This window comes from Gossypium hirsutum, chromosome D12 (assembly GCF_007990345.1).
Source record: "Gossypium hirsutum isolate 1008001.06 chromosome D12, Gossypium_hirsutum_v2.1, whole genome shotgun sequence".
In the NCBI taxonomy this organism is placed as follows: domain Eukaryota; kingdom Viridiplantae; phylum Streptophyta; class Magnoliopsida; order Malvales; family Malvaceae; genus Gossypium; species Gossypium hirsutum.
The window spans coordinates 48,093,366-48,105,274 of NC_053448.1; the positions used below are offsets into that span (position 1 = coordinate 48,093,366).

The window sequence follows — 11,909 nt, forward strand, 5'->3', positions numbered from 1 at the left end:
AAATATAATTTAATCTTTTCTTATCCTAGACCACATAAAAAATTTGGAACATAATTCACATTTGTTTCTAAACGGTTGGACTAATAATCAATTAATTGGCATCATGGATTCTAGATTTTGTAGTATTAATTTCCATGACTACACTTAGAACAAAATAATAATAATTAGTAAAAAAAATCCCCATAAATCTTCTCAAGGATGTTTTGCTGATTTACTTTCCTTTCTACACATAGTTTCATAAGGAAAATTATTAAAACATAGTAATCTCAAAGAATCCAAAGAAATTAATATTACTCCATGCAACACAAAATAAGATACTATATATATTAAAGCCATAAGCTATACATTGCCACCAACATATTTAATTAGATATAAAGAGATGGAGAAGCTTTCATTCAATTTGTTTATATTCGCTATTATCTTAATCTTTGCAACTCGTTAGTTTCTTCTTATGCAACCCTTTTATTTCATTTGGTATGAATATTATCTTTTTCGTTTAATCTAATACAAGGGAATTTTGGTTGCAGATTCAGGGATGATGGCAGAGGCAAGAGGACCTGTCATTTCGTGTAGATGCAGTAAAACCGAAGACTGTCACGGTATTTGCGCCGCGTGCCCCAACTATAAGTGCATTAATAACCTTTGTACTTGCCTTTCAGACGCACCTCCATTTCCATAGTCTTAGAATCTACACACTCCTATAGTTGAATTAAATGGTGGGGTTTTTTTGTGTAATTTGAAATAAATTATATTGTAATGGATTTAATAAGAAAAAAATATTGTTATTATTTTTTATTTTAATTTTCCTTTTACCCTTCTCTCCCCCCTCCCTCCATTTGTAGTAGTGTAAAGTAGGTTACATTTCAAATAAATAAAAAAGAGTTGCAATCTTGTTTTAAAACTAAAAGAAATAATAGTAAGAACAAAAGACAGGAGAAAAATTAAGACACAAAATGAGATGATAATTCTTCTTTCTACTTGTATCTTATAAGCGTGTATATGGTTTCAATCTATAGGGCTTCAATAATTATAGGCTAAAAATCATATAAACAGGAATATCAAAAATCTCAATAAAATGAACGAGTATTTCATAAGTTGCAAGTTCCACCGTATTTTGGTGGGGACACTTTGTTAATTTATTAACAACACTCTGCACTAGATGTGTATCAGATGGAAACGTGCTCTGTTAAAAATTTATAAGAAACAATTGCATAGCAACCTATTATAAGCTACAACATTAAAAACATTTTCTAAGAAAACTTAGCTGGACAATACCTTGGGTAAAGGAAAGAGTAAACATGTTTTAGACTCCCCCTAATTTTAAAAATATTGAAACATGGTACAAATTTTGAAACAAATTTTTGTTGCTAAATACTTCGTCAAAGAGAATCATACTATGAAGACATGCCTTTTTAATTACAATGATAACCATTGAGTTTCATTGTATTCTCTAGGTTCATTTGCCAATAACTCTTTTGCACATCATAATATAGGTGGGACCGAATAAAACCTTAAATAAAGCGACATTAATACACGAATTAAAGCCTCCATTAATTTCTTATAAGTTTATTTTTATCTCCATAATCAACATTTTTCTTATGCGGACATGATACCTTGCTATTGCATATCACTTAAGGAAAATTGTATATTAAATTTAGCCTCCTGGCTTTGGAGATTTCTACATCCTATCTCTCTTTCTTACTTCGTTGCAAGGATGTTCATGTAGATCACCTGATAGATAGTTGTATTGTTTCTTTATTCTTATTGAAATAGATATCGAGTCTTTCTTGCCATAACTGTGACTTTAGTAATCATTACCAATATGGTTTGACTCTTGCAGGTTTTGAGGATATTGGTGTGTCATTTGGCCCAGTCGAAGGCTATTATTGTTGTTTCAATTTGAGATTGCTATCTTCTAGTTTTTCTTCTTCTTTTCTTCTTTTGGTTTCCTACCATTTATATGCTTGTTGTAGTATTTCTCCTCAAGTTAATTTGGATAGTAAATAGAATCGATTAGATGCAATGCCATTAATCTTATCAACATTATATCTCATCATCTTCTTGCTTTCTTTTAGGAGCTTTATGGGTCATGACTAGAGAGGAGTGTACCTATCTTGAAACTCCTATTTTGGGAGATGCAATGTGCATATGTGCCATAAGGCCTACACTATTTCATGTTGTGTTAATAAGGATATCTTTACTTATAGCCCCCTCTATTTATTTCATCAATCAAATCGGATGTACTTTTATGAACTTAAAACCAAACAATCACTTTTTGCTTTTCTCTAACCTCTATTTTTAGGTTTCATAACACATTTCATGAAGTTGAGACTCCTTCGTGGATAGCCTTGGTTATTTGTCTCCCTTTATTCAATTTCTATTGTAGCAAAATTTGACATTTTAACTGTAGTGTTAGTGTCATTAGCCTTGTAGCGAGCCCAACATACCAACTACTCCCACCCATGATTTTGAATTTTAAATGCTTTATTTAATTGATTTTGATGTTTTTAAATTTAAAAAATAAATAAATAAAAGTATTGAAAAAAAATTCTTTCGATAGTGTCAGTTGATTTGTTACTATCATATCGAAATTAATTAAATTAATATTTTTCTAAATTTTTTATATGTCCAAGTTGTTCATAATGAATTCAATTCAAATAACTCATATTTAATATATTTTACGAAACTTAAATTTATTTTGATTATATAATATCAAATCTTTCATGTTAAGCTAAAAGCAAAAAAAAAACTAACATTCTTCATTTGGGTAAACAATTGATAATATGTTTTTATTTGGCATGAAAGATAAAATTAATTAATTAAATTAATTGTAATAATTTTTCTTTATTTTTATCCTAGCATAGCTAAGCATGTAGAATTCTTAGGTTTGCTCTAATACTTTTCTTAAGATTTTGATTTTGCTATTTTGCATTAACTGAGTTGTTAATAGTATGTTGTGTAATGTTTCTTCTTAGGTATTCACTCAAGCATAATTTCTTTAGTTAGCAATAGAGTAGTTCTAGCAATGTTTTACATGGGGCCAATTTTATCGAATTTTGATTGATTGTCACCAACTACTCGAAACTCTAGTTTTGAAAAATTGTCTTTCTTTTGGTTATTTTCTTAAATACTATTATCTAAGCCATTTGAAACCTAATACTCTAAAAGTGATAGTTGAAGGGCGGCCAATATCTGTAAAAACCAAAAATATAGGAGGTTAATTGTAAACAATGACTAAGAAGTGACTTAGTCTTGATGGATAAGTAGTTAGTGCAATGTTTAGAGATCTTAAGTTTTATTCATTGCACTCTCATTTCTTTTCGTTTTTATTTCAGCAAACTAGGTTATAAAACACTCTTAAAATAAGTATTAAATGGGGTAAACACATGATTTTATCAACCCATGATTTGTTTTCTAAAAATAGACTAAGTCTTTCTACAGATAAAAAAATATTTTAATGTGACTATTTAAAATCTTCGATTGCACTAGGCCATCTCGGTGGCCAATGTAATCTCTCGAACTCGGGCCTACCGTCTAGGCCAATTTGGGGAGCTTACAATTTTAGTGGCATAAAGTACTAAAAACAAATTTCAATCATCTTCAGCATAGATTATTTGATGTTGATTTGAGTTGAATTAAAATATTTAATTTGAACTTATAAATTTGCCATTTCTAAATAAATAAATAAAAAGTGATTTTACTTTAAAAAAGAAGAAGAGATAAATTGTTACCAATTAAATTGATGAACAAGAACTTGATATGATATATACATGAATACAATAACAATACATTAATGAACAAGAACTTGATATGATATATACGTGAATACAATAACAATACATTAATTGCGCTACAGTTGTGTATAATATCCTTTTTATTTAGGTATATTGTGTTTGTACAAAATTAGTAAAGATAAAAAACTATGCATCAAATATATTCAATTCTAATTCTAATTCTAATTCCAATTCCAATTTGAGTTTGAACTTGATTTGGAGCACAAAAATTGAGCATGATGTCAAGTATGAGAATCCAACTCAAGTCTTATCAAATAAACAAGCCTAATTAAATTTAGTAAAGCTAATTAAAGCAGTTTAATCTTTATCTTGTATCAAGTTTATATTTTAAAAGTGAAACTTAATGAAGTTATATTCAAGCATTCAATTCTCGAGGTTTCTATGGAGATTGAGATTGAATTTCTTGGCTCAGTTCAACCCCATTAAATAACTTTAAATTTTTTATTTTGATACAATAGTTAATATTATTTTCAAACTAATATAACTAGTTGTGTAGGAAGGGGTCAGGCTTTTGGTCTGCTTTCTTTTAGTACTATCTCCAAAATTTTAATGCTTTTAGTATTTTAATATTTGAAAATAATTAAAAATATATATTTGACTAACAGGAAAAATATAATTTAATCTTTTCTTCCCCTAGACCACAAATAAAAAAAATTGGAACATATTTCCCATTTGTTTCTAAACGGTTGGACTAATAATCAACTTATTGGCATCATGCATTCCAAATTTGGTAACATAAATTTCCATGACTACACTTAGAACAAAATAATGATAATTAGTAAACAAAATCCCCATAAATCTTCTCAAGGATGTTTTGTTGATTTACTTTCCTTTTTAGACATAGTTTCATAAGGAAAAAAATAAAAACATAATAATCTCAAAGAATCCAAAGAAATTAGTATTCCTCCATGCAACACCAAATAAGATACTATACATATTAAATCCATAAGCTATAAATTTCCACCAACATAGTTAATTAGAAATAAAGAGATGGCAAAGTTTTCATTCAATTTGTTTATATTTGTTGTCATCTTAATCTTTGCAACTCGTTAGTTTCTTCTTATGTAACTCTTTTCATCTTAATCTTTGCAACTCCTTTGCTCTCTTCTAGTTTTTCTTCTTCTTTTCTCGTTTTGGTTTCCTACCCTTTATATGCTTGTTGTAGTATTTTTTCTTAAGTTCATTTGGGAAACACATAGAATCTATTGAATGCAGTGCCATTAATCTTATCAACATTATATCTCATCATTTTCTTGCTTGTTTTTAAGAGCTTTATGGGCCATGGTTAGACAAGAGTGTATCTATCTTGTAACTCCTATTTTTGGAGATGCAATGTGCATATTTTCTATAAGTCCTACACTGTTACCTGTTGTGTTAATGAGGCCATCTTTAGGTATTGCCCCCTTTATTTATTTCATTAGTCAAATTGGATGTACTTTTATGAACTCAAAATCGAACAATCACTTTTTTCTTTTTTGTAACCTCACTTTTCAGGTTTCATAACATCGTTCATAAAGTTAAGACTCCTCCATGGATAGCCTTGGTTGTTTGTTTCCATTTATTCACAATCTCTTGCAACAAATTTTGATATTTTAACAGTAGTGATAGTTTTATTAGCCTTGTAGCGAGCCCAAGATACCAACTGCTCCCACCCATGATTTTGAATTTTAAATACTTTATTAAAATGATTTTGATGTTTAGAAATTTAAAAATAAACTAATCTTCTTCGAAATTTTATTACTTAGCGATCAGCTGCTTGGGATAGAAAGAACTTAAATCCTAGGCCTGACAAACCTAGGAAGTCATCTAGGTGGGAATTAACCCAAAATTGGTATTGCCTATCCATGAACCTCTTACCTCAAGTTGGTCTGGACTGTGAGGTCGAAAGATAAGTAGTTGTTGTCAACTCATTAGTTTAGTGGAAGATCAAGAGATCTTACTAGGTTAGAAGATAATTGATTGAGTAGAACCTAAAACAGGATTTAGTTACGATCACTGAAGTGAGCTAATCACTAATGCTTAGATTTTATTGAATCACATATTATTTCTCTAGCTTTTTTATTTTATGCAAGTTTATTTCTTTTCTTATAAAAACAATTGTTTTTCACTTTATGATCATCGTACTATAATTTATTTAAATTACTAATTAGATCTATTTGCGTTTAGGTAAATATTAATTTAGTACTTGTCTCCCTTGGGTACGATCCTCGAGTACTCACCTACTTTGTTGTAAAACTATATTACAACCTGACCAGTATACTTGCAGACACCGCCTCAATTCTATATATACTTTTAGCAATATTCACACTCTGGATTCTTGTACGTCCAAAGGCGGTCACTTTCCAAAGTGGCAATTTATCTGCAAATCAATAGTGGCTCGTCTACAATCCAGAGTGATATGTTAGACGAGTTCTGGGGAATTCATAAGTGAGATGTGTAGCGGAGTTGGGTAAGACTTTTCTGTTAATTTGAAGCTTCATTGCATTCATAAGCATGTGCATATAAAATTGTGAATACCAATATAGTGAAGTGAAGCGTTTTATGTGAAAAACCGTTAATCTGAGGTGCTTTATGGTTGTCTTTAATCTCAGGATTGCTAATTCATGTGCCTTGTTGGTTTGTTGTTTTATTTTGCTAAATATTAAAACAATTTTAATGTTTTTAGTATTTTAATATTTAATACTTAGTAAAAATGACTTTGAATAACAAGAAATATATAATTTAATCTTTTATTATCCTAGACCACAAATAAAAATTTTAGAACATAATTCACATTTGTTTCTAAACGGTTGGACTAATAATCAATTTATTGGCATCATGCATTCCAGATTTGGTAGCATTAATTTCCATGACTACACTTAGGATAAAATAATAATAATTAGTAAATAAATCCCCATAAATCCTCCCAAGGATGTGTTGCTGATTTACTTTACCTTCTAGACATAGTTTCGTAAGGAAAAAATTAAAACTTAATAATCTCAAAAAATCCAAAGAAATTAATATTACTCCATGCGACACAAAATAAGATACTATATATATTAAAGCCATAAGCTGTACATTTCCACCAACATAGTTGATTAGATATAAAGAGATGGAGAAGTTTTCATTCAATTTGTTTATATTCTCTGTCATCTTAATCTTTGCAACTCGTTAGTTTCTTCTTATATAACTCTTTTATTTCCTTTGGTATGAATATTATCTTTTTTGTTTAATCTAATACAAGGGAATTTTGGTTGCAAATTCAGAGATGATTGCGGAGGCAAGAGGACCTGTCATTTCGTGTAGATGCAACAAAACTGAAGATTGTCATGGTATTTGCGCCTTGTGCTCCAACTATAAGTGCAATAATAACCGTTGTACTTGCCTTTCAGACACACCTCCTTTTTCATTGTTTTAGAATCTACACACTCCTATAATTAAATTAAATGGTGAGATTTTTGTGTAATTTGAAATAAATTATCATGCAATGGATCTAATAAGAAAAAATATTGTTATTATTTTATTTTAATTTTCTTTTTACCCTTCTCTCCCCCTCCCACCCTCCCTCCCTTTCTAGTTGAGTAGGTTACATTTCAAATATATAAAAAGAATTACAAACTTGTTTTAAATCTAAAAGAAATAATAGTAAGAACAAAAGATAGGATAAAATTTAAGACACAAAATGATAAGATAATTCTTCTTTCTACTTGTATTTCATAAGCTTGTACATGGCTTCAATCTATAGTGCTTCAACAATTATAGGCTAAAAATAATATAAATAGGAATATCAAAACCCTCAATAAATTGAATGGGTATTTCATAAGTTGCAAGTTCCACCGCATTCTTTTGGTGGGAACACTTTGCTAATTTATTAACAACACTCTATTCTAGATGTGTATCAAATGGAAACGTGCTATGTTAAAACTTTATTAGAAAAAATTGCGCAATCACCTATTATAAGCTACAACATTAAAAAAAAATTTTAAGAAAATTTAGTTGGACAATACCTTAAGTAAAGGAACGAATAAAACCTTGGGTAAAGGAAAAAGTAAACATGTTTTAGACTCCCTCTAATTTTAAAAATATTGAAACATGGTACAAATTTTGAAACCATTGCGAGCTAGGCTCAATGTGGTCAAATCACCATTATATGTAATGCAGTTATACTGTCATTTAAAATGCGATATAATCGTCGTTCTCCTCATTACTCCCGGTGCAGTGCACTGATAACATAAAAAGGAAGATTCTTGAGTGACAACCACCACTATCGGTGGCAGTTTTGGGGACAGCTTTGGGCGGCTCAAAAGGTGTGTTTTAAAAACTAAAAAATGACCATTTAAATCAGTAACTAATGCCAAAATTCCATATCTAGAATGGGAAATTTTCCTACTGAAAAATTAAGAAGAAAAAAGGAAGAATAAGACATTTACTCGAGAGATATCTAAGAGGCGGCAATGGTGAACCTTGTGGCAACTATAGAGGTCTTCTTTCACGTGATAAAAATACCAGATTTAAAATTAAGGTAAAATAGCAGCAATGAAGAGAAGGGAAATTGTGCAAAAATCCATTACCAATGAAGAAAAGGTGGGCAGCAAAAAAAGGGTTTTGGGCGACAGAACAATGAGGGAGAATAGAAGAAAAATTAGAGAGGAAGAAGAAGGGGCAGCTAGGGTTGAAAAAAATTGACTAAAGCCTGGAAAGTTAATAACAAAGTGATATTTATACCTAGATTAATAAGCATGACCAGCACAAAAATAGGGAAGGAGAAAATTTAGCAAAATTAAGCTATTTTGCAATTGGATGGGATAAAACTTGAGACATTGATCTAATTATAATTTCTCATTTTTCTTTCAATCACTGGGCAATTTACTACTTTTGATATAATTCTACATTCTTTTAAGCAAAAATTTGGGATGTTACAGGTAGGACATCCAAGACTAGCACCCGAAACAATAAATAACCCTAATGGCATGACATTTGCAACCTATGTATTCACGAGGTTCATATGAGCCAAATTCTACATCCAAATCATTTAAATTTATTCACATTATACCATTACAAGGAAACATTCATATAGTTCCCATTTTTCAAATATAATCATCTATTTAGCTAATACTGCAATTCAGTCCAATTCACTAATTGTCATATATCAATCAATTTAATTCATTCATAACATGAATCATAGTTAACATATTACCAAAAATAGCAATTAATAAGTTTAAACAACATGCGAACTTACCTCCTTAAAAACAATTACAAACGCAATGTTGACTATTCTGCTAACTTCGTTTTTCCACGATTTGTGTCTGGTTGATTTGTTTCTTGAGCTAAATAGTAATTTTAATTCAATTAAACACTTAAGACAATTTAAAATTAAACACATACATTTAAGCCCTTTTATTCTTGTTTTACAGAATTACCCTAAAATTTCACACCTTATGCAATTTAGTTCCTAAATCTAAAACTTTTAATTTAATTACATTTAACCCCAAACCATGCTAGCCGAATTTCTTATATTCCCTATACAGCCCATATTTTTCTCACTTTCACAAAAATTTTATATAATTTTACTATTTTATCATCTTAGTCCTTAAACATTAAAATCACTAAAACTCACTTTACAAAATAATCATATTTCACTATCAAGCTTACAAATCCATCACCAAACTTTAAAAACACTAAAAATTCATCAATGACAAAACTCAAAATATTTAAAATTTTACGAATTAATCTCCGGGTTAGCTAGATTTGGCTACAACGATCTCAAAAACATAAAAATCATCAAAAACGAATTGAAAAATACTAACTTGCACACCAACAAAGCCTGACCGAATCTTTTATGTTCTTCAACAATGGTTTTCAGTTCTAAATAAAGAAAATGAAGAAGATGATGATAATGGACTTTTTGTTTTATTCCTTTACTAATATTTTAACATATATAATCCTTTAATTAAAACATTGTAAACACATTATATTTCATATTTTTCCACCCACTAACCGGCCATTATAATAATTAAGGGATATTCTCATTTTAAAACTTTCATTTCATACTTTTATAACCATTTAGTACAAATAAACTTATAATGATTAATTTTTACAGCTTTTATGATTTAGTCCTTTTTATTTAATTAACTATCTAAACCTTAAAAATTTCCAAACCAAATTTTAATATGACATTGTAATAACCATATAAATATTAATAAAATAATAAAATATTGACTCACTAGTCAAAATTGTGGTCTCGAAACCATTGTTTCCAATACCATTGAAAACGGGTTGTTACAGTTGAAATCCAGGTTAGTTGATTTAAATTATGTACGACTAAACCCTAGGAAAAGTAATTTAGGATAAATAAGATCGAGAGATTTGTTTACTAAGCACTTCATAATTTATCCCAGTCAAGAAAGTGAGGCCGAGAGGTAAGCTCATATTGGTCGATTAGTTAACTATTTAGAGGTCGAGAGGTAATAGCTAGTTAATTAATAGATAACTCAATAAAACCCGAGTTTTGAAGTTAATTAGGATCACTGAAGTGAGTTAAGCTCTTCTTGTTTTATTGGATTATTTTTTATTGTTTAATTGGTTGATTTTTAGTTTAATTAGATTAATTTATATTAATTTGATTTTCTGTAATATAATTTTAAATTGGTACTATTTAGACTTATTAGTGTAAAGAAATAATTTTGGTTTAATTCAACCTCCCTTGGGTACGATCATCGAAATACTTCCCAGAGTGTTTCATTGTAACATTCTTCTATATTATAATTCGACCTGTATACTTGTGGATCCCGTTTTCTAATTAATTATCTATTTTGCTGCAGTATTTTCAATCTGGCTCATCTAGCAGCAATCAAGTTGTTGATGCCATTGCCGGGGAGGTTTCGAAATTAGACTTGAATTTTATTTTCTACACTTGATAGGATAAATAGGAAAATTTAGAATTATGGATACAAATTTTTATTTTTGTTGTTTTATTTCTTTATGCGATTTTAAATTTATTTTAACTTCTCTTGGATTTAGTGTATGACTTAGAGTAGAACTCTCCCATCTAGCTAGATCCTGAACCGGAGAGAATTTTAAGGTGAGCCCGTTAGCAAATGAAAAACAATCCACCTGTAGTGGCTGACTTGCCGTGAGGAAACCCATTGTTCGAAAAAAACACCAAACCGCTTGTACCAGTACGAAGGGAGCCACGATGGCTCAACCAGAGATGAAATTGCGCGAGTACGCACTGCCCACTTTAGACGTTGTCTGATTTAGTATCGAAAGACCTGGGATTAACGCAAAAAATTTTGAAATCAAGATGGCTACCATCCAAATGATACAAAACAATTTGCAATTTCGGGGTAACATGATGGAAGACTCAAACTAGCACTTAAATAAATTCCTACAATTGTGCAACACATTTAAATACAACGGAGTGTGTAACCTCCCAAACCTGGCCTAAACGTTATGGCCAAATCGTGAAGGTCACATTAGTCACCTAGGTGACAAAACTACTCTACCATTCATCAAAAACCTTAAAAATTCTATCTTTTATGAAAAATCGCAGTTTACCTTTGTTATTTTGGGAAAACATTCATTGAGTAAATCAACCATTGTTAGGTCATGTTACTAGCATTAGCGTGGTTTAGAAAACACATTGCTCATCATTACTCTTATAAAATCTTATTATCTTTGGTTACGACAGAAAACTCAATTAATAACCGATTAATCATTAAGCCAAGTGTTATAACCTCCCAAACCCAACATAGACATTATGGTCGAATCATGAAGGTCACATAGGACACCCAAACAACGAATCCACCTTATCATTGGTTGAAAACCTCAAATGCACTCTCTTTTAGATAAAACGGTGGTTGCCTTTGTTATTTTGGAAAATGTTCTTTAAATAGTTCAAATTTTATTAAGTCAAATTAATAACAATGGCGTGATTTTATGAAAAACACGTTGCTCGTCATTGCTTTTGAAAAACCTTATTAAATCTAGTTGTAGCGAAAAATCGATTAAAGAAAAAATTATTTATTAAGTCGAGTGACATGCTCAGTCCACTTTTAGAATATGCTTATAAATCAATTTAAAGTATGAAGTTATGCATGCATGGAAATCCCCAAAACAAAAATAAACTCAAACCAC

At 30.0% G+C, this 11,909-nt stretch overlaps 1 long non-coding RNA gene across 1 annotated transcript; it reads left to right on the forward strand.

The window, feature by feature from the left end:
* Nucleotides 1–339: 339 nt before the first annotated feature.
* LOC107949347 (uncharacterized) lies at nucleotides 340–801 on the forward strand. Its single transcript, XR_001697716.2, has 2 exons — nucleotides 340–437; nucleotides 528–801. It is a non-coding gene; the product is annotated as an uncharacterized lncRNA (long non-coding RNA).
* Nucleotides 802–11,909: the final 11,108 nt, after the last annotated feature.